The 22,246-nt window shown below is 49.1% G+C and overlaps 1 long non-coding RNA gene across 1 annotated transcript in view; it reads right to left on the minus strand.

Moving 5' to 3' along the window:
* Positions 1-22,246, minus strand: part of LOC119975088 — a 92,208-nt gene that overhangs the window by 65,795 nt on the left and 4,167 nt on the right. The gene's annotated exons all lie outside the window — the stretch shown is intronic.

A 22,246-nucleotide genomic window follows, 5' to 3' on the forward strand; every position in this document is an offset into this window, starting at 1 on the left:
TGCTCAGAAATGTGAAGAAAGGACAAGATGATAAATTAAAATTTGAAGCAAGAAAAGCTTCAGAGTTTATATTTCAGGACCCCGTCCTGCCATTAGAACTGGAAAAGGTTAGTGATGTAAGAGAGTTTTCATAGATATCTGAGCAAGCGTGAGCACGAATAAAGATGAAAAGGTTACAGAATCAAACCAAAATCCTGTTGGAGGGAACAGGAGAATTTCTTCAAGATGGCCATGTCCAAAAGAGAAGTGGCAGTGTCAGAATGAACGTTTCAGGCCAGAGATCTTTCATGAGAAATGAAAAATGTCATGGACGTCACTGATTTTTACATATGGTAACCGGTTCTGATTGCTGCATGTAGTCTACCCCTGGCGGCCCGTTGCTCTATTCTCAGTGTGCTGTTAAAGAGAAGGGGTGGGATTCTCCTTTAGCCGACACAGAAATCGGGGAGTATGATTGGGCCAAGATTAGCTTCCGAGGACAAAATCGCGGCCGGTTTGACGCCAAATTGCGATTCTCTGTCACCCTGAAACAGCGTCATTGCGTTTCACTCCGTGCATATCATTAGTGGGCCCACCCGCGATTCTCCGCCACCGATGGGCCTAGTTCCCAATGGCGTGGTCCACGTGTGCTTTCAAAAATCGTGAACCTGCCGTGTCGGCTGCTGAGAGAGAGAGGGGGGGTACGGACAGTGTCCAACATCGCCATAGTTTGCCAACAGTCGTGACGCTGGCCCAGGGGGGGGGGGGGGGGGGGGGGGGGGGGGGGGGGGGGGGGGGGGGGGGGGGGGCTTCTGTGAGGGCCGGGGTGGTAGTAGTGGGGGGTGGCCAGGAGGTGGGCTGTGGGGTTGGGGTGGACGAACACAGAACACCATTGCCGCAGCTGGCAAGTCAGCCATGCAGCTGCACACACCGCTAACAGGCCACTTTAAACCTAGTGCCAGGGGTCGTATTGGTGTCCCCCCCCCCCCCCCGGGCACCCCCTGCGCAGCCGACCCGTCAGCTGTATGGGCGCGTTCCAGCACAAACAGTGCTATCCTTCTGGCTTTGATAAGTGTGTGTGTGTGTGTGTGGAGGGGGCGGGGGGGGGGGGGGGGGGGAGTGTGCGGCTGCAGCTTGTCAGCCTTTCAAGTGTCAATCACGGACCCAGCCAATCCCGCACCGTTTTTCTTGGGAATTGACTGTGTTCCGCGCGGTTCCGGTGCTAACCCCTCAACAGTAGCGGATTTGGTCCCAGGTGCGGCACCAATGTTTCTGTCGTAAAAGTCCACAGATTCTCCGTTGGGCGTCAGCACGTAGTCTCAGAATCGGAGAATTCTGCCCAAGGTCTCTGGTTCATGCTTATCTAGCTCATCTCATTGGGTAGGGCAGGAAATCCCTTGTGGAACTGAATGAGGAACTATAGATCCAATGAGTGCTTCTCCCAGACTTCCTGCCAGGGCAGAACTGGGCTCACATTTGAAGAATAGGCAAAGTACTGGAAGGTACCTCACCCTGGGGTAACGTGCCCCAGCAAAGAGTTAATACAGTCAAGAGAAAAGGGAAGATATTTATTCAGAGAGACAATAAATAAGTAATTTCAACATCCTGCTGCTCTTTCGAAAATTTTAGCAGAGTTTATTTATTTTTGCAAGACATTAAATATTTTCTCAGTTCCCTTTTTATTAAGATCCCTGATGCCAGGGAACAGAGAGGCAATCAGGCAGCCAACAAAGGTTATTTGTCTTTTCAACATGTACATTTGTTCATCTGAGTAAATATTACAGTGTCTTTGCAAATTTGTCTAGTGGCTTGTAAGTCTTGAAGCTGGCATTAATTATACAATAAGGTAACTTCTTTAGTGCATTTTCTTCCCGACTGAAAGTGTGGTGGTGTACGTTTCCATGGAAGCTTGTAGCCCTCTGTTACCTTGCTCGAGTTGCAAGTGTCAGTCTTGAAAGTGATACATGCAGACTATTTGGCAATTGTATGTTTTGCAAGCTGCGTCAAAGCTTTTTCTTCCTTTTCATAGAATCATAGAATTTGCAGTGCAGGGGGGGGCTAATCGGCCCATCTAGTCTGCACCGGCCCTTGGAAAGAGCACCCAACCCAAGCCCACACCTCCACCCTTATCCCTGTAACCCAGTAACCCCACCCCACCTTTTTGTTTGGACACTAAGGGCAATTTAGCATGGCCAATCCACCTAACCTGCACATCTTCGGACTGTGGGAGGAAACCGGAGCGCCCGCAGGAAACCAGCGCAGACACGGGGAGAATGTGCAGACTCTGCACAGACAGTGACCCAGCGGGGAATCGAACCTGGGACCCTGGAGTTGTGAAGCAACTGTGCTGACCACTGTGCTACCGTGCTGCTTTTCTCAAGTTAACCATAATTCCATGTCATGTTCAGACTTAGAATCTGGTTCTCAGTATGTGGATGTACAATTTTCTGTCTATTCAACCACTCTGTTTATCCTACAAGGCATGGGAGAGGAAAACAACTGGGAAGTAACTTTCTTTTTAATTTATTAGCTTATGCGATGCATCACCAGCTAAACCATTTATTGCCCGTCCCTAATTGCCATTGAGAAGCTGGTGGTATGCGGCCTTCTAGAACCACTGCAGTCCTTGTGATGTAGGAACTCTCAAAGTGCAATTAGGGAGGGAGTTCCAGGATTTTGACCCAGCAACAGTGAAGGAACAGCAATATAGTTCTAAGTCAGGGTGGTGTGTCACTTTGAGAATAACTTGCAGGCGTGACGTTCCCACGAGCCTGCTGTCCTATTGTTCCAGGTCAGGGCTTTTCAAACTGCGGGTTGCAACCCGCCGGTGGGTCGCGGCCGGCTGTCAGGAGGGTCAGGGAGGGATCGGTCGTGGCATTCCCGATCCCGGGAGAATTCCCCAATGGTCGCGATCGGCTTTTAAGAATGTCGGCCATGACCTGATTTTAATGTTGAGAATGCTGGCCGTGACGGAGTTTTAAATGCGAACAATGCAGTCTTCCCACCAGAAGTGGCGGCAGAGAGCAGGTCATGCGCCTGGCACGTACGCTGCTCTCATGCCCCTGAACGTGTGTGCTTTTGGCGCAAAATCACGGAAGAGAGATTCCTCCCTTTTCCAGCTGCGAGCAAGCAAGCAACAAGACTGTGAAGAACTGAAGAGGGATTCCTTCGTTATAAGGAAGGAAGGGCCAGAGATACAAAGAGGCCAAGATCTCACAACTAAATCTGCTGAAGAGAGCTGCTCAGGAGAGTCCACGCCAGGAGAAAGCAGTGTGAGCTGTATACAGAGCTCCAGGGACTCGGGTGAACAGCCTACTAAGAAGAAACTGAAATGAGGAACAAAGCAGGATAAAGATGATTTCTTTTTTTTTAAGTATTTTTATTCGACAAATTTTCAACAGTCTTACAATTCACAACAACCCCACAAAACTTCCAGCCCATCCAAACACCCCCCCTGCAACAATCAATGGTAATCAACTCCCGAAAGTGCATGATAAACAAATGGCAACAATTGTAGAACTCATCACTCAACCCCTTTGAACAAATGTCGTCTATTCCAGGGTCAGAAAGTCCAGCAGGTCCCCCCGCCACGCCGAGGCACAGGGTAGAGAAGCTGACCTCCACCCCAACAAGACAGCAATCAGCAAGGCGGAAGCTGAAACATCAGCCCCCACACCGGCTTGCAGCTCTGGCTGGTCTGATATCCCGAATATGGCCTCTAGGGGACCGGGCTCCACATCCACAGGCAGAACCCCCAAAATGGCATTGAACACCGTCCTCCAAAACCTTTCCAGCTTCGGGCAGGACCAAAACATGATTCGCAGGCCAAATCGCTCACAGGCATTCTCCATCCCTTTGAACAGCCGGCTCATCCTAGACTTTGTAAGCTGCATCCTGTACACTACCATCTGAAACCTCACCTTCTTGTCCACCAAGATCGCCATCCCCCCAGCCCTACTATTGCAAGAGGAAGTGGATTGGCGGGCTTTCTGGGAGGAGGGGAGCGGTACCACAGTCAATTAATAATTTACAGCTGACTCCAAAGAAAGAGACTGAACTTATGCATCTCACCTGTGGCAGCACATTAGAAATATGCCACAAATCACTCTGCGACCTTTTGGCTAAGATCAAACATCAGATCAAGCATAAGATGAGGTGCAATGCCTTTTCCTGTCAGCTTGGATCTTGTTTGTCTCTCTTGTGGAGACGATGAATTGGCTTCAATTTGAATTTGAATTGTTTTTTGGAGCAAGCAATGAGATGGATTAAGGGGTTGCCCTCTGCACATTGGCTTTGTGACTTTAAGGGTGGGATAAAAAAAAGGAATGTAAAAAAACATGCCACAAGTCCATGAGGCTGTCAGCATCTGGAGTAGCATCTCAGAGGAGTATCCAGTGCTGAGTAAAACAAGCATTTTGTTGTGTGTGCCCTTCACAACGTCCTACGTATGTGAGGTTGGATTTTCTGTCCACACAAAGATGAAGACGGCGCAAAGGAACTGTGATATGCACATTGCCCTCTCCTCCATGAACCTGATTAGAGTGAGATTGTGAGGACCAAGCAGGCTCACCTGCTGCATTAATGGGAAGTCAAAATGTTGTGTTGCGAAGGTCGGCTGGCACGAGTCCCGAAGATCAGCTGGTTGGTAAAAGCGGGTCCCGGGGGAAAAAAGTTTGAAAACACTGTTCTAGGTGGTAGAGGCAGATTGAAGGTGTTGTCGGAGAAGCCTGAGTGAGTTGCTGCCTTTGGGAGCAAAAATAATGGGTGCACCCATGACTACCAGAGTTTTAGCACAGAAGGAGGTCTTTAGCCTATGCTGGAACTATTAAACACTAGACCTTTGTTTCCTTATTTGTAATGTTTTCTTGTTCCAGCGTTTATAAAACCAACTCGTACGTTTTGCAATTAATTCAGCGTCAATAGGAACCACTTTGATAACACATTCCATACTCTGCGTAAAAAGATATTCTTTAGTAGTCTCCAGGGAGTGGACGCGGAAGGGCGGAGTATCAGAGCAGGAAGTATAAAGTAATTTACATCGGGGATTCATGGCCTTGACTCCAGGGAGCGGACTCAGAGGGGTGCTGTATTGGAGCAGTAATTATAAAGTAACTTACCTCGGGGATTCATGGCCTTGACTCCAGGGAGGGGACTTAGAGGGGTGGCGCATCAGAGCAGTAATTATTATTTTTTTTTTAATTTAGAGTAGCCAATTATTTTTTCCAATTAAGGGGCAATTTAGCATGGCCAATCCACCTAACCTGTACGTCTTTGGGTTGTGGGGGTGAAACCCACGCAGGCACGGGGAGAATGTGCAAACTCCACACGGACAGTGACCCAGGGCCGGGATTCGAACCCGGGTCCTCAGCGCCGTAGGCAGCAATGCTAACCACTGTGCCACCGTGCTGCCCTTCAGAGCAGTAATTATAAAGTAACTTACCTCGGGGATTCGTGGCCTAAACTCCAGAGAGCGGAATCAGAGGCGCGGGGCAGCGGAGCAGTAATTATAAAGTAACTTACCTCAGGGATTCGTGGCCTAAACTCCAGAGAACGGAATCAGAGGCGCGGAGCAGCGGAGCAGTAATTATAAAGTAACTTACCTCGGGGATTCGTGGCCTAAACTCCAGAGAGCGGAATCAGAGGCGCGGGGCAGCGGAGCAGTAATTATAAAGTAACTTACCTCGGGGATTCGTGGCCTAAACTCCAGAGAGCGGAATCAGAGGCGCGGGGCAGCGGAGCAGTAATTATAAAGTAACTTACCTCGGGGATTCGTGGCCTAAACTCCAGAGAGCGGAATCAGAGGCGCGGAGCAGCGGAGCAGTAATTATAAAGTAACTTACCTCGGGGATTTCACTGAAGCTGAAAAAAACTGAAAACGTGACGTCATAGTAAAGCTGTGGGAAATTGGCTGATAGTGAATCTGCACTAAATTTGAAAGAAACTGTGGGTCTGGAGTCACAGATTTCCTTCCCTAAAGGACATTAGTGAACCAGATGGGTTTTTACAACAATCAACATTTAGTTCATGGTCATCATTAGATTTTTATTTCCAGATTTTTACTGAATTCAAATTCCACCATCTGCCCTGGTGGGATTCAAACCTATGTCCCCACAGCATTACCCTGGGTATCTCGATTACTCGTCCAGTGAGAATCCCACTATGCCACTGCCTCACCTACAGTGCTACAGCTACAGTGACCACATTTGCAGCAAGTGTTTGCTGCTTGCAGGATTTCAGCTCAGAGTTGATGAGCTGCGGTCTGAGCTTCGGACACTGCGGCACATCAGGAAAGGGGAGAGTTACCTGGACGCTTTGTTTCAGGAGGCAGTCACACCCCGTAGATTAAGTACCTCAAATTCGGCCAGTGGTCGAATCCACCTTGCTTGTTACATCGTCAAAGAACTCGAGTTTGTCAAGCATGACTTACCCTTCATAAAACCATACTGACAATGGTGGATTGAGCTTTTGTCTTTCCAAATGTTCAGTTATCTCTTCCTTAATGATTGATTCCAGTGAGGTATCCACCACAGAGCTCAAGCTAATCAGTCTCTGTTTCCTACTTTCTTACTATAGTTTCTCTCTCTTTTTGAATAGGGACGTCACATTAGTATGTTTCCAATCCACTGGGACCTTTCCAGAATCCAGGGAATTTTGAAATATCATAACCAATGCGTGCACAATTTCTGCTGCCATTTCCTTTAATACCCTAGGGTACAGGCCATCATGTCCTGGAGACTTATCTGCCTTTAATCCCATTAGTTTATTCAATACCTTCTCCCTATTGATGGTGATTGTACCAAGTTCCTCTGCATTAACTGCAGTTTTTGGAAATTTCTAATTATCCTCTACTGTAAAGACTGAAATGAAATATTGGTTCAGTGCCTCCGCCATCTCTGTGTTCCCCATTATTACCTCATCAATATCGTTCTCTGAAGGGCCAACATTTACTTTAGCTATTCTCGTCCTTTTTATATAAATATAAAAGTTTTGGGTATCAGTGTTTATGTTCTCTGCTAGTTTCCTTTTGTAGTGTTTCTTGGCTTTTTGATTCTATTTTTAGTAGCCTTTTGCTGAACCTTAAAGTTGTCCCAATCCTCCAGCTTACCATTATCTTTTGCAGCATGGAATGCCCCAGTTTTTGCCTTGATGTCTTCCTTGACATCCTTGTTTAGCCATGGAACATTTTTCTCCCTTTTACAATTCCTTTTCCTCTCAGGAATATACTTTAATTAAGAGGTATTTAGTATCTCCCTGAACATCCACCATTGTTCCCCAACTGTCCCACCCTCAATTATTTGTGCCCAGTCTACTTGGGCCAACTCTTTCCTCAGGCCTGTATAATAACTTCTGTCCAACGCTAAAACTCGAGTATGGCCCTCTGTCTTCTCTCTCTCGATCTGAATTTGAATTTCTAGCATGCTGTGAACACTCCTTCCAAGAGGATCCTTAACGACAAGATTATATATATCACCCTTCTTTGTTACATAATACTAAATCTAAAATAGCCTTCTCCCTGGTTGGCTCCATAAGATATTGCTCTGAGAAACAATCCCTCATACACTCTATAAAATCTCCCTCGAGTCTACCCTTGCCAATTTGATTAATCTGGTCAATATGCATATTATAATAACCCATCTTTACCGTTGTGCCCTTCTCACAAGAAAGTATTGATCGGAGGCCTGTAAATTACTCCTACCAAGGAGTTATTTTCCCCATGTTTTTTATTTTCACGCAGATTGATACAACATTTTGGCCCTTAGTGCCAATATTCTTGCTCAATACAGCCTTGATGTCATCTTTAACCAATAAAACAACTCCACCTTCTGTTCCATCCTGTCTGTCCTTTCAGAATACTGAGTACCCTTGGAAATTCAACTCCCAATCCTGGTCCTTCTGCAACCATGTTTCAGTGATCCCCACCAGATCATACCCATTTGTCTCTATTTGTGCTGTCAGCTCATTGACCTTATTCCGAATACTGCGTGCATTTAGGTACAAGGTTTTAAATATGTCCTACTGATTTGTCTTTCCCTTGCAGGATGTTCTTGTGCACTATGCTTTTCACATATTCTGACCTCCCTTATTAATCTCTGATAACACTCGGCCTCATCCCCAACTTTCACTCCCACCAGTCATCTTACATTTTGATTTTTTAAATGTTTCCTTTCCCCTCCATAGTCTTTAGACTGGCCCTGCCTGTTCATCTTATTAACCTCTACCTTCTCCTCACAGACTGACCTGCTGCTTTGGTTCTCATTAACCATTATCTTTCCCATAGTTTTACCATTAGCTGCAGTTCCCAGAGTTAGGTTCCTGACTGTTTCTTTATTCTCTGCCCTGTTGCTAGTTTTTGGAACTGTATTGAGTTCCCCAAAGGCCCCACCGCCCATTTGCTAGTTTAAGGGAGAGAAACTATAGTAAGAAAGTAGGAAACTATAGACTGATTAGCTTGAGCTCTGTGATGGAGAACTTACTGGAATCAATCATTAAGGAAGAGAACATTTGGAAAGACAAAGCTCAATCCACCATTGTCAGTATGGTTTTATGAAGGGTAAGTCATGCTTGACAAGCTTGCTCAAGTTCTTTGACAATGTAACCAGCAAGGTGGATAATGGGGAACCTGTGAATGTGGTGTATCTAGACTCCAAGAAGGTGTTTGACAAGGTGCCGCATAAAAAACTGATCCAGAAGGTGATTAGGGGTAGAGTACTAGATTGGATTGAGGATTGGCTGACTGAGAGAAAGCAGATGATCGGGATAAATGGGCCCTTCTCTGGCTGGCGAATGGTAACTAGCGGGTGTTCTGCAGTGGTCAGTTGGTGGACCTCAACAGCTTACAATCAATATAAACGATCTGCCAGTAGGGACAGCATGTAATACGTGGATGAAACTAAAATAGTTGGGAAAATAGGCAAGAAAGTGGAGATGAAGAGTTTACATACGGATATAGATAGGATAGGAGAATGAGGAAAAATTTAGCAGATGGAGTTTAATGTGGATAAGTGTGAGGTTATTGATTTTGGTTTAAAAAAATAGAAAGGCAAATTACTATCTAAATGGAAACAGATTCAAAATGCATCTGGATGAGGGATCTGAGTGTCTTTGGTCATGGATCTCAGAAATTTGGAATGCAGGTACAGCAGGTAATTTAAAAAGGCAAATGGAATTTTAGCGTTTGTTGCAAAAAGACTGGCATATAAAAAGAGAAGTGTTGTTGCAATTGTATAGGGTGTTGGTGAGACCATGGGCGCAATTCTCCCCCCCCCACACCGGGTGGGAGAATCGCTGGGGCGCCGGGCAAGTCCTGCCACGCCGCCCCGGCACCCGCACGCGATTCTCCCACCCACCCCAAACCGGCGCGGCGAGATTTATAGCTGGCCGCTCGGAGATTCTCCGGCCCGGATGGGCCGAGCGGCCTGCCCAATACGTCGGGTTCCCGCCGGCGCCGTGCACACCTGGTCGCTGCCGGCGGGAACAGCGCGGGAACGCTGGGGGGGGGCGGCCTGTGGGGGGGGGGGATCCAGCACCGGGGGGGGCTCAAAAGGGGTCTGGCCCGCGATCGGCGGGCCGACCTCTCTGAAGGAGGACCTCCTTTCCTCCGCCGCCCCGCAAGATCAATCTGACATTTCTTGCGGGGCGCCCGCGAGGAGGACGGCAACCGCGCATGCGTGGCCTCCGACGCCGGAGTGAAACACTCCGGTTTTCACTCCGGCGTCGGGTCTTAGTCTCCCGATGGGAGAATCTCGCCCCATATCTGGAGTATTTTGGCCAGTTTTTGTCTGCTTATTTGAGGAAGGATGTAGTGGCATTGGAGGCAGTTCAGAGGAGGTTCACCAGATTGATTCCAGGGATGAAAGGGTTGACGTATGAGGAACAGTTTGGCATTATAGTCGCTGGAGCTTAGAAGAATGAGAGGGCATCTGATTGAGGTATATAAAATACTAAGAGGGATTGATAAAGTAAACGTAGATTAAATGTTTCCCCTTGTGGGGCAATCTAGAACGAGAGGTCACGGATATAGGTTATGAGGTGGTAGGTTTAAAACTGAGATGAGGAGGAACTACTTCTCGCAGAGGGTGATGAATTTGTGGAACTCGCTGCCCCCTTAGTGCAGTGGAATCTGAATCATTAAATGTTTTCAAGAAGGAAATAGATATATTTCTGATTTTAAAATGGGTTAAAGGGATATGGGGAGCAGGTAGGGAGGAGGCTTTGAAACCAGGAAGAGATCAGCCATGACCTGATTGAATAGCGGAGCGGGTTTGAAGGGCTGAATTGCCTGCCTCTGATTCTAATTCCTACGATCCGAAGTTCAAACTTTCATCTATACTTTTTTCAGTATTAATCCTAACTTTGTACCAACTTGTCATCGATTCACCAATCAGTGAAAATAATCTTTCATTATTTATGCTCCCAAACCCCTTTGAAAGTATTGAATCACCCTTACCCAATTCGTGTCTTTCCTGACTGAGCAATTTTAGCTCTCACTGCTGAAAATCACACTTCCCATCACCAATAAACCTGTTAAAGATTTTTTGTTTTTAGGAGAGTAAACAGCTAGATTTTTAAATCTTAAAGTTGTTGCTATTCCATTGGTTTAAAATTAACCAGGGCTGCTTTTAAAATGAGGTCAACTGGGAAATCAAGGTTGATGCTCTTGAAGAGGCACTCAAATTAAACTAATTGCTACAAGAGTAAAAACCACAGATTGTTTATTTTGCCATCCAGAATTCAGAAGTTGTAGCTGACCAGAATATGTAATATTGGTAATCTCTCAAAGTATGGGATGAAGAAAATCGTACCAAAAGAGACTTTCAAGATCTGTAATCACCGACAGAAACCGGATCACCTAATTCTTCTCGACTGACTTGGTTTCTATTATCAGATAATAATTAATAATATAAAAGGGAAGCAGCACTGCGCCCAACAATGCAACTCAAAACAACCTCAACGGAGCACCGACACTGCACCACGACTATGGTGTTTTCATTTTCAAACCCTGGGAACAGGGGGTTATTGCCAGCTTTGTACCAGGGCCCAGATCCATTCAGGAAATGGACTGAGACACTCCTAAACTCATTTCACATAGCAAAAAGCCTTTTGCAACCAGTTCAGAGACAGATAACTTTATGAACCCTTGTACCGGATTTGAAAGGACAACACTGCACCATATTAACCCAGTCAAGCTCCATTCCCTTCATAGAAAGTGCAGAATGAGGCCATTCGGCCCATCAAGTCTGCACCTACCCTCTGAAGGAGAACCCCAACCTAGGCCCAATATCCCACCCTATCCCTGTAACCCCACCTAGAGACAATTTAGCATATCCAAGCCACCTAACCTGCACATCTTTGGACTGTGGGAGGAAACCGGAGCACCCGGAGGAAACCCATGCTGACACCGCCCACGGTGGCACAGTATTAACCTCAAGTATGAACATAAAACAAAGGTTATGAAAACACTAACATGCGACACACTTAAGGCCAGGTTTAATGCTCGTACAGAAAGAATTATTTTGCTCTATGTTGCATGCATTAATGCAGCAATGACAAACTAAATACTGGGCACGTCAATCATTTGAAACACATCTGTTCTACGGCGGTGGCTGCCCGAATTCTCGAGAGGTCAATCAGCTTTTTTTTTGGTAATTAGGCAGTAATTATTGCAAGCTGTAATTTTCCAAAAACACATACATCAAACTGCATCTTACCCTTCCTCACTGATCTGTAAAATGAAGGTTGTATTTTAGGTTAAAAGAAACACTTCCCCGAAAATTATGAATAAAATGTTAATTCAGTTTTTCTTGTGTTTAACCGATACAGCTCTCTATAATTAGGATATTTTGTGAATTTTAACATGAGTACAGTTGTTTAATGATAACTGAAGTTTTAATTGATTTTGTTAATATCAACATTGACGTCCTGTGGTGTTGCTAAGGAGAATAAGATTGTGTTCAGTATTTGCCTCCCACTCGTTAGTTCTCTTTTTGTCTTCATATTTATCTTTCATGCTCCCTTTTATTCTGTCTTGAGGTATAAATCTGATGCAATTCTTTGTTGTCAGCTGTTTGTCTATGATTTATACTCAATCTCCTTTTCCAAGAAAGACTATCTTAGAATAATTTTTTATGATACTAATCAATGTCATTTAGCCTGTTCTCTTAAAATGCACCATAATAGCCTTATTAATTAAAAGAACATCTTTAAGCATCATCACATTGTCAGTAAAATCTAAACTTTTCCATTGAATTGAAGAAAATATTGACATTTTTAGGACATTTTCCAAATTATCATCATAAAGGAAAGATGGTTACAATTGTTTGATGTGATTTCGAGATGAGATGGGCGTTATTCAGAGGGCTTTGCAGCTGTATTTGTGAGAATGACCAACAAACAGGTTTCTCGTAAGGTTTTTGAGCATTTCTTTCTGAATTGCCCATTTTATTTTTTATTCTATCATATATTTTGTTTGAAAAAATGTATCGTCAGCCAAGTGGGGAACTTTCACTGTGGTTGCATGCGAGAACACTGTTTTGGGCAGGATAAGATTGGTAATTTTGTGACAAAAGCACCTTTGACATGATAAAACATCCCAAGGCACTTTATAGGAGTAATAATAATCTTTATTATTGTCACAAGTAGGCTTACATTAACACTACAATGACGTTACTGTGAAAAGCTCCTCGTCGCCACATTCCTGTGTTTGGGTACACAGAGGGAGAATTCAGAATGTCCAATTCACCTAACAGCACATCTTTCAGGAGGAAACCGGAGCACCCGGAGGAAACTCATGCAGACACAGGGAGGACGTGCAGACTTCGCACGGTCACCCAAGCCGGGAATCGAACCTGGGACCCTAGCACTGTGAAGCAACAATGCTAACCACTGTGCTACCGTGCTGCCCATCAGATAAACATTAACACCGAGTCAAAGAGGTATGTTTTAAGGAGAGTCCTAAAGAAGGAAAGCGAGTGGTGGAGAGACAGAGAGGTTGAGTGCGATCGCCGAAGGTAAAGACTTCATACGACACTAGGTAGGCAGGGTAACAATGAGGTTTATTTACTCTGCTCACACTACTACAATTACATTACTCCTCACTCCACAGGGTCATCCTCCCTGACCTGCTCCCAGATCAGAGTTTATATCCCCCCCCCCCCCGCCAGCAAAGGTGTCGATGCAAATGGCACCGGTGTGCTGTCGTTTAGCGGGCCGGTGTCCATGTCGAAGCCATTGTCATCGTCGTTGGACAGCCCCGCGGGTGTATCGGATACCTCGGCTTCCTGATGTCTAACAAGCGGCGGTGATGACGAGGGTTGCTCTATCCCCGGCAGTGCCTCGGGGGGTTCTCCCAATCTGTAAAGAGGATTGTGTCCGGACCCTGGTCGGGGGACCCTGACTTAGCTCTAGTGGGTCTTGCGTGTGTCGTCGAATGTCGTCAAGGTGGCGTTGGCTCCATTCCCTTGCACCTGGACCGTGTAATTGACTGGGCCCATCGCTCAGAGGACCGCACCAGGGTCCATGTGGCTCTGGCAGTGAAATTTTGCACATAGTCCGTGTTGCCCAGCGCGAAAGTGCATAGCTGCGACTCTGCGAGTGCCGAGTGAGTCCGCCTTCGACCGATCCTGTCGTTGGTGGATCCATGTACCGTTGTGGAAAACAAGGCTGAGGTGAGTTCTGAGATGTCGTCTCATGTGCAATTCCACCAGTGCAACCCCGGTGGTGGCATGCGGTGTCGTACGGTAGCTGAAGAGAAAGCAAGCGCTGTATCTCCCAAGGTGTGACGGTCATCTTCTTCATGGCCCGCTGAAAGGTCTGGACTGCCCGCTCGGCCAATCCATTGGAGGCCGGGTGGTACAGGGCTTTATAAATGTCTTGCCCACACTAAGCTTAACGTATTGGTCCTTGATACCCGGGACCGGGTAACGATTGAGGCAGTGTACCCAGTTCATAGTCCTTTTGTAGTCGCCACAGAGTCGTACGGATCCTTCAGGCTTCAATACCAGGACGACTGGTTCAACTCAATCCGCGTAGTGAACGGAGCAGATGAGGCCCAAATCTCTAAACAGTCCAGCTCGTGGTCGACCTTGGGGCGCAGTGTGTAATGTACTGGGCAGGCGCATAAATAACGGGGTTGAGTGTTCTCATCCATGCTCCCTTTGCGGGATTAAGTGCCTTTCGACCAAGTCGACCAGCATTGCGAACAGCAGTGTGTACGGCCTGTCCGGGTAGGTGAGGCTTTTAATTAAAGCACAGGTTGGATTGCCGATAGCAGTGTGACCGTCTGCCATTCATCACCCGCGATGGCATTTATCTGAAATTACAGCTGTACTCGCTCAATGTATTGGGCCCAATCATCAGTGTCAATGTCAAATGGTTCCAGCTTACCAGTGAGCATCATTGCTCTGCTCAGGGTGAAGGCTTCTCCAAGCCTAGATGAAGCTGGTCAGAAGCAAAAAGTCTGGTGGCTGCGGCAGCTCCACCTTATCCTTGTCGCCAGTGTAATAGCTGAAGGTAAGGACTTCATATGACACCAGGTAGGCAGGATAACAACTAGGTGTATTTACTCTACTCACTATATTACACTACTCCTCACCCCTCACAGTCACTGTGGGAACAGGTCGGGGTTTATATCCTGTGAGGTTCCTCCCAATTAGGAGGGAGGCTCCGTTCCTGTCCCCCCCCCCCCCCTCTGAAACACCGTACTCCAAGGTGTAGGAAGGGAACCGTATACAATATAGGGTTCGGCCCCTGAGGGGTTCATAGTTCATAGGTTCATAGGGGTTGGTAACATTGAAGGAGGGAATTCCACAGTTTAGGGCTGAGATGGCTGAAGACAGCTGATGAATGCCTTGTTAGGTTCAGTTTGACCTTGAGATGGTTGCAGAGATTCAGCAGAATGTTGCCAGAGATTAGGCAATTTAGCTACAAGGTTGGGGAAGCCGAGTTTACTTTCCTAGTGGGGAGATCTGATCGAGGTGTACAAGATTATGGCAGGTTTAGATAGGGTGGGCAAAGAAAAGCTGTTCCCATTAGCTAATGTAACAAGGACAGATTCAAAGTTTTGGGCAAGGGAAAGGGAGGGGTGTGATGAAGAACTTTTTAATGCAACAATTGGTAATGATCCGGAACTCACGGACTACAAGCATGGCGGAAGCGGAGATGAGGGAAATAAACCTGCAGGATCACAGGGATAGACTAGGGGCATGGCTATGACAGGATTGTTTCAAAGAGGGCTGGCATGGAACTGATGGGCTGAATGGTCTCCAGGGAGCGGAGCAGAACATAGCTAAACACGGAGGAAGCAGCACACACCTTGAGCAGGATCTCCTAGTCCCGCTGAAGGTGACCCCCGCGGCAGGTTTCCCAGTGGCTGAGTGGGCGACCCATAGACCTTGGCCGGATCAGAAGATCCCACAGGTGGTCAATGCTGATTCACCTCCACAGCCACAAAACACGGCGTGAGGAGGTGTGAGGCGGGAAACTCAGAGGCCATATCTACAATTTGTCTTCATCAGGGGCTACATTTTCAGGGCCCGTCCACCGCGGGCTCAAACCGCGTTATGGCCGGTAACTCTAGCGAGAGCCATGATGGGATTTACACCAGCGAGACTTCCGATCACGGTGTTCCTGGACCCTCTCCGATGTTGCGATTGGCTTCATGCCCAGAAAAGGGCGTGAACCTGATTTCAATAAATTAGAATACATTAATGTTTCAGTCAACGGGCAGCGCAGTAGCACAAGTGGATGGCACTGCAGGTTCGATTCCCCGCTGGGTCACTGTCTGTGCGGAGTCCTCACGTTCTCCCCGTGTCTGCGTGGGTTTCCTCCGGGTGCTCCGGTTTCCTCCCACAGTCCAAGGACGTGCAGGTTAGGAGGATTGGCCATGATAAATTGCCTTTGTGACCAAAACAAATGGTTAGGAGGGATTATTAGGTTACGGGGTGGAAGTGAGGGCTTAAGTGGGTCGGTGCAGACTCGATGGGCCGAATAGCCTCCTTCTGCACTGTATGTTCTATGTTCTAAACATTACTGCTGATTTCCAAAAACACAAACCAGTCGTAATTACCACGCTGGGGGCACAGAGGTGAGTATCGTCCCCGGGAGGTGAGGGACATGGACAGGCAGTGCAGTGCCAGGCTGGCAGTGTCAGGGGTGGGGCATCTAAGGAACCCCACTGGAAGTGGTTTCCATTATTTGGGGAGGGGGGGGTTTGTGCTTTCATGGCTGTGGGAGGCTTCGCACAGAATGGGGGGGGGGGGTGCCCCGATGCTGGCGAGGAGGGGAAGGGAACCGGATCACCCTGATAATAATAAAAATAATCTTTATTATTGTCAGAAGTAGGCTGACATTAACACTGCAATGAATTTACTATGAAACACTCTGGCCACTTCATGTTCGGGTACAGTGAGGGAGAATTCAGAATGTCCAACTCACCTAACAGCACGTCTTACGGGACTTGTGGAAGGACACCGGAGCGCCCGGAAGAAAGCCCACGCAGACAAGGGGAGAACGTGCAGACTCCGCACAGACAGTGACCCAAGCCGGGAATCAAACCCAGGCGCGGTGAAGCCACAGTGCTGCGTGGTGTGGGATGGTGATCTCGTCATTTAGTGGTGGGGTCGGGAGGTTGGTCCTTTATGTTGGGCGTGTTCTCCTTGTCTGCCAGGGGTCCCGATGTTGGGGAAATGGGGGGGCCTTCGACTTCACTTTGAGAACATGGTGCCCTTCCGATCTCTGAATCCCAGTTTTGCTGGTGAATTTAGGCTGTGTAAATCCAGGACTTATACAGAGTGTTGTTTGATCTGGCTAGAAAAGGCAGGTGTGAAAGCAGTGAGTTTGACACCGCCTTTCTCGCCTGGGGCGAAATTCTCCGACCCCACGCAGGGTCGGAGAATCGGCCGGCAGCGGCGTTAATCCCGCTCCCGCAGGGTTTTTTATTCTCGGACCGGTCAAAAATCTGCGTTGTGTAAATCCCGCCGGCAGCGTCTGAAAACAGCCGGCGCCGGCGGGATTTCATTATATTTTTGTTTGAACAAATTTCCGGCCCGGATGGGCCAAAGTCCCGCCGACGTGACCCATGGCCACAGAGTAGCTTTAAAACGGCGTCAACCATTGATGATGGTTGACGCCGTTCAGTGTGGGGGGGGGGGGGGTTGCGGCAAAAGTCGGGGGGGTTGCGGCATCGGGGGGGGGTTGCGGCATCGGGGGGGGTTGCGGCATCGGGGGGGGGTTGCGGCAATCGGGGGGGGGGTTGCGGCATGGGGGGGGTTGCGGCATTGGGGGGTAGGGGTGGTGGGGAGGGGGGTAGGGGTGGTGGGGAGGGGGGGTAGGGGTGTGGAGGGGGTAGGGGTGGTGGAGGGGTAGGGTGGTGGAGGGGGTAGGGGTGGTGGAGGGGGTAGAGGGGGGTTTGGGGGCAGCGGCGTGCAGAGGGGGGGCAACGGATGCCCGGGGCCAACGCACCGTCGCCCCCCCCTCTGTACGCCGCTGCCCCCTACCCCAACCACCCCCCCACCACCCCTACCCCCCTCCCCACCACCCCTACCCCCCTCCCCAACCACCCCCCCCCCCAATGCCGCAACCCCCCCCTCACGCCGCACCCCCCCACCCTCTCAACGCCGCAACCCCCCCTCATCGCCGCAACCCCCCCTCTCAACGCCGGGTCCCCCCCTCTCAACGCTGGGTCCCCCCCCCCTCAACGCCGGTACCCACACCCCCCCCCCTCTGAAGGCCGGTACCCACACCCCCCCCTCCTCTCTCCTCCTCCCCTTCCTTCCTCCTCCCCCCCTTCCTTCCTCCTCCCCCCCTTCCTTCCTCCTCCCCCCCTTCCTTCCTCCTCCCCCCCTTCCTTCCTCCTCCCCCCTTCCTTCCGCCTCCTCCCCCTTCCTTCCTCCTCCCCCCTTCCTTCCTCCTCCTCCCCCCTTCCTTCCTCCTCCCCCCCTCCTTCCTCCCCCCCTCCTTCCTCCCCCCCCTCCTTCCTCCCTCCTCCCCCTTCCTTCCTCCCCCCTCCTTCCTCCCCCCTCCTTCCTCCTCCCCCCTCCTTCCTCCCCCCTCCTTCCTCCTCCCCCCTCCTTCCTCCCCCCCTCCTTCCTCCCCCCCCTTCCTCCTCCCCGCTCCTTCCTCCTCCCCCCCTTCCTTCCGCCTCCTCCCCCCTTCCTTCCTCCTCCCCCCTTCCTTCCGCCTCCTCCCCCCTTCCTTCCTCCTCCCCCCCTCCTTCCTCCCCCCCCTCCTTCCTCCCCCCTCCTTCCTCCCTCCTCCCCCCTTCCTTCCTCCCCCCTCCTTCCTCCCCCCTCCTTCCTCCTCCCCCCTCCTTCCTCCCCCCCTCCTTCCTCCCCCCCCTTCCTCCTCCCCCCCCCTTCCTCCCCCCCCTCCTTCCTCCCCCCCCCCCAAATGCCGGTCTGTCTCTCTCCTCCCCCCCAAATGCCGGGTCTGTCTCTCTCCTCCCCCCCCCCCCCCCCCCCCCCCCAATGCCGGTCTGTCTCTCTCCTCCTCCTCCCCCCACCAAAATGCCGGGTCTCACCACTTCCGCAGCTGGTGAAACTGACGCGTATCACGTCAGTCCGCTGCTGGCCCCTCCGGGAACGGAGAATAGCCGCCTAAAAGAAGGCCCCCACGCCGGAGTCATCCACACCAATTATGCTCGCCGGAAATCGGCGTTACGACGGTCTGCGGAGAATTTCGCCCCTGATCCGGAAATATTGCACGCTGTGCAATATTTGGAAAATTCCGCCTCAAGACTTTCCTCTGGAACCAGCGACAACAATAAAACAAAGTGCCATCTGGTGGAAAAAGCGAGACTGACAACTCTAGCTGATGGCAACCGTTTGGAGCCGCTTACAAACATGTCAATTTTCAAAAGCCTGTGGGTACTTTTTTTATCAAGTTGTTCATATTTCATTGAGACGATTTTCAAATCAACATCCATCAATGTCATTACATATGCTTTTGTGAAGCTCAACACAGGAGCAGAAAGGACTTTGGCAGTTTTTTTTTCTCCTTAAATTGCAGGAATTTTCATTTTTGGCATGCACTTTATAAGAATGCTGTGGCAGAGATTGTAGTTTTTGAGACGAAAATCACCTTTCCACTGGACAAAATGCATTCCTTTATATGCTGGGTAAGGCAGATTGGTGCAGCTTTCTGTGCATGTAAATGGTCTGCCTTAACAGGTTGCTCACTTTTTAATTGTGGTCTTCCCTTGGGACATATTTCCATGATAGTGAAATTATGCAGTTAATTGCCAAATGCAACAAACGTCCAACAACTATTTTTTTCTCATTTGCATTTCGCATCACATCGATCAGACACTGCCTTGCAATAGATGTGGAAGGGTGACATCTGCTGTGGGACACGAGTGCAAGGTACAAGACATATATCTATGAAGCGATGCAACACCACTATTTAACATTCTGAATTATTTAAACCCAAGCTCGATCTCAGCACTGCATCACTCTGCGGCTCCTACTGAAGCTCAGGTTTGATTCCCGTCAACCCAGGAGAGACCAGATTATTTTTGCATTATTATGTTAAAAACTGCGTTCTTTACACAAAGAGTATGCAATAAATACTGCCCCGCGCTTCTCACAGATGGCACACAGTCCTCAGGTTCCAGGAGTTCAATACTGTAACATTTGTCAGCGCTTCCTAAAATCACTGTAAGACATGATCAAATTCACTGATGAATTTCCTGGGATTGCCCCATATTCTCCCACTCCACAACCTGTGACATACGTTAACTTTACAACAATGGGTCTATTTAGGCCCAAGCAGAGTGGGAGAGACATTTGAAGATTTGAGTGGTAGATTGGGAACTGAGAAATACAAAAGGTGAGAGAAGATGTGCAGACTAGAAGGGCACCAAGCAGTGTGGCTGGTCTGAGAAATAAATTCTCAGCTAAACGCGCGGCAATTCATTTGAAAAGGCCAGAGACAGGGTTGAGGGTTACGAGAACTCTACTGCTGTGGGGTTGTTGAGTTTCTACGACTATGTAAAATGTCATGCCGAAAAAGGCAACCAATCAGCAGTAAATAATGTAGGATGAAAGGTTAGTTGGCGGTGACTGCGTTTTATGGCTGGGTAAAGGCTTGGAGAGCTTACCCTCAGATTAAAAGAGTTTGGTTAATAATAGAGCAGATGGTCTTCAGGATGGAGCTGAATGGACCCAACTGGTTTTCTCTTGTGCTTTACAATGAACACATAGTGTACCATGCCGCACTATCAAGCATAAGGGAAAGTCCATTGTCTTTCCGCCATAGCACACTGCGAGGCTGGAAGCTGTGTAAAATCTCTCGGGCTGTATGCAACAGAGAATGTTTGACACGAAACCTAAATGAACATTGTAAGCATAATCTGTAATGGCAAGTGTGGCGAACTGGAAGAAACCGATCTGCATTGCACTTTATGTAACCTCAAATTTGAACTGTTATGTAATGTTCTTTTACAAATTCTATGAATAATATAATTTTGGAAGAAAAGGGGCTGTGATTGATGAGGGCCAATCATCTCAGTCCCAGGACAACGCTGAAGGTGTTCCTGTGGGCAGTGTTCTCAGCCCATCCATTTTCAGCTGCTTCATCAATGATCTCGCCCGCAAAGGTCAGCAATGGCGACGCGCACTGATCATTGCAGTGTTCAGTTCCATTTGCCAGCTCAGAAAACAAAGCAGTACGTACTTGCGTGCAAAGACTTGGACAACATCCAGACCTGGAAGGGGGGGGGGGGGGGGGGGGGGGGGCTGCTGATAAGCGGTAAGTAACATTCGGTGTGGAGCAATGACTCTGTCCGACAAGAGGGCGTCTAACCACCTCCCCTTGACACTTGGTGGCTTTGCTATTGTTGAATTCCCCCCAACCTTTGCATCCGTCCACCCCACTGAACACCGGATAGTGCGTCAGCTGAGCTCCATCAACAAATGGCATTTATACAGAGCCGTTAATACACAGATGTGACAAAAGCACAAGGTGAAAATAGATGCTAAAACAAAAAAGATACATTATAAAGAATTGTCAAAAGGCTGGGCAACAAGGTGGGGTTTAAGGAAGTAAGATTATTTTTTTAAAAACGTAATCTTTATTGTCACAGGTAGCCTTACATTAAAGCTGCAATGAAGTTACTGCGAAAAGCGCCCAATCGCCACACTCCGGTGCCTGTTCAAGTACACAGGGGGAGAAATCAAAATGTCCAATTCAGCTAACAGCACATCTTTCGGGACTTGTGGTAGGAAACCGGAGCACCCGGAGACACGGGGAGAACGTGCAGACGCCACACAGACAGTGACCCAAGCTGGGAATCGAACCTGGGATCCTGGAGCTGTGAAGCAACAGTGCTACCCATGCTGCCCTATCTTGAAGGACAGGTGGGTGGCGGGGGGAGTAGAGAAATTCCAGGACATGGGTTCGAGGTAAATGCTGGCATGCCTGTCAACTGTAGAGAGAATGGGCGCAATTCTCCCAAAGGGAGACAAAGTGCCGACACTGGAGTGAAAACCGGAGTGTTTCACTCCGGCGTCGGAGGCCACTCCTCGCCCCCTATTCTCCCACCCCCAGGGGGCTAGGAGCGGCGGTGCGTCAATTTCACGTGCCGGGCCTTGGAGCCCGCGAGAAAGCGGCGCCGCCTGAATGATGCGGCCGGTGGCGCCTAAATGACGTCACCCACGCATGCACGATTGCCGTCCTCCCCGCGGGCGTCCCGCAAGAATGGAGCATTGATCTTGCAGGGCGGCGGAGGGAAAAGAGTGCGTCTTTTAGAGATGCCGGCCCGACGATCGGTGGGCAACTAGCGCGGGCCAGACTCCTCCTGAGCTCCCCCCTGGTGCTCGATCCTCCCCCCCCCCCCCACCCCCCCACACGTAGTGGTCGCGTGCTGTTCACGCCGGCAGCGACCAGGTGTGGTTGGCGCCGGCGTGAACCGGTTGGATTAGGCAGGCCGCTCGGCCCATCCGGGCCGGAGAATTGCCGCTCGACCGTCAGAAACGGCGAGCGCTGATTCTCCGAGCGGCCTGCCTAAAAACGCGACACGCCGTTTTGGGGGGGTGGGGGAGAATCGCGTGCGGGTGCCAGGGCGGCGTGGCGTGAATCGCCTGGCACTCCTGCGATTCTCCCACCCGGCCGTGGGGGTCGGAGAATCGCGCCCAATGTTTCCACTTGTGGGGGGGGGGAATCCAAAACTAGTACCCATAGATGCAAAATGGTTACGAATAAATCCAGGGAAATAAAGATAAATTTTGTAACTCAGGGAGTGGTTTGAAGGTGGAACTAACACAGGATGTGGTTG

The sequence above is a fragment of the Scyliorhinus canicula genome, chromosome 12 (genome assembly GCF_902713615.1).
Source record: "Scyliorhinus canicula chromosome 12, sScyCan1.1, whole genome shotgun sequence".
NCBI classification, from domain to species: domain Eukaryota; kingdom Metazoa; phylum Chordata; class Chondrichthyes; order Carcharhiniformes; family Scyliorhinidae; genus Scyliorhinus; species Scyliorhinus canicula.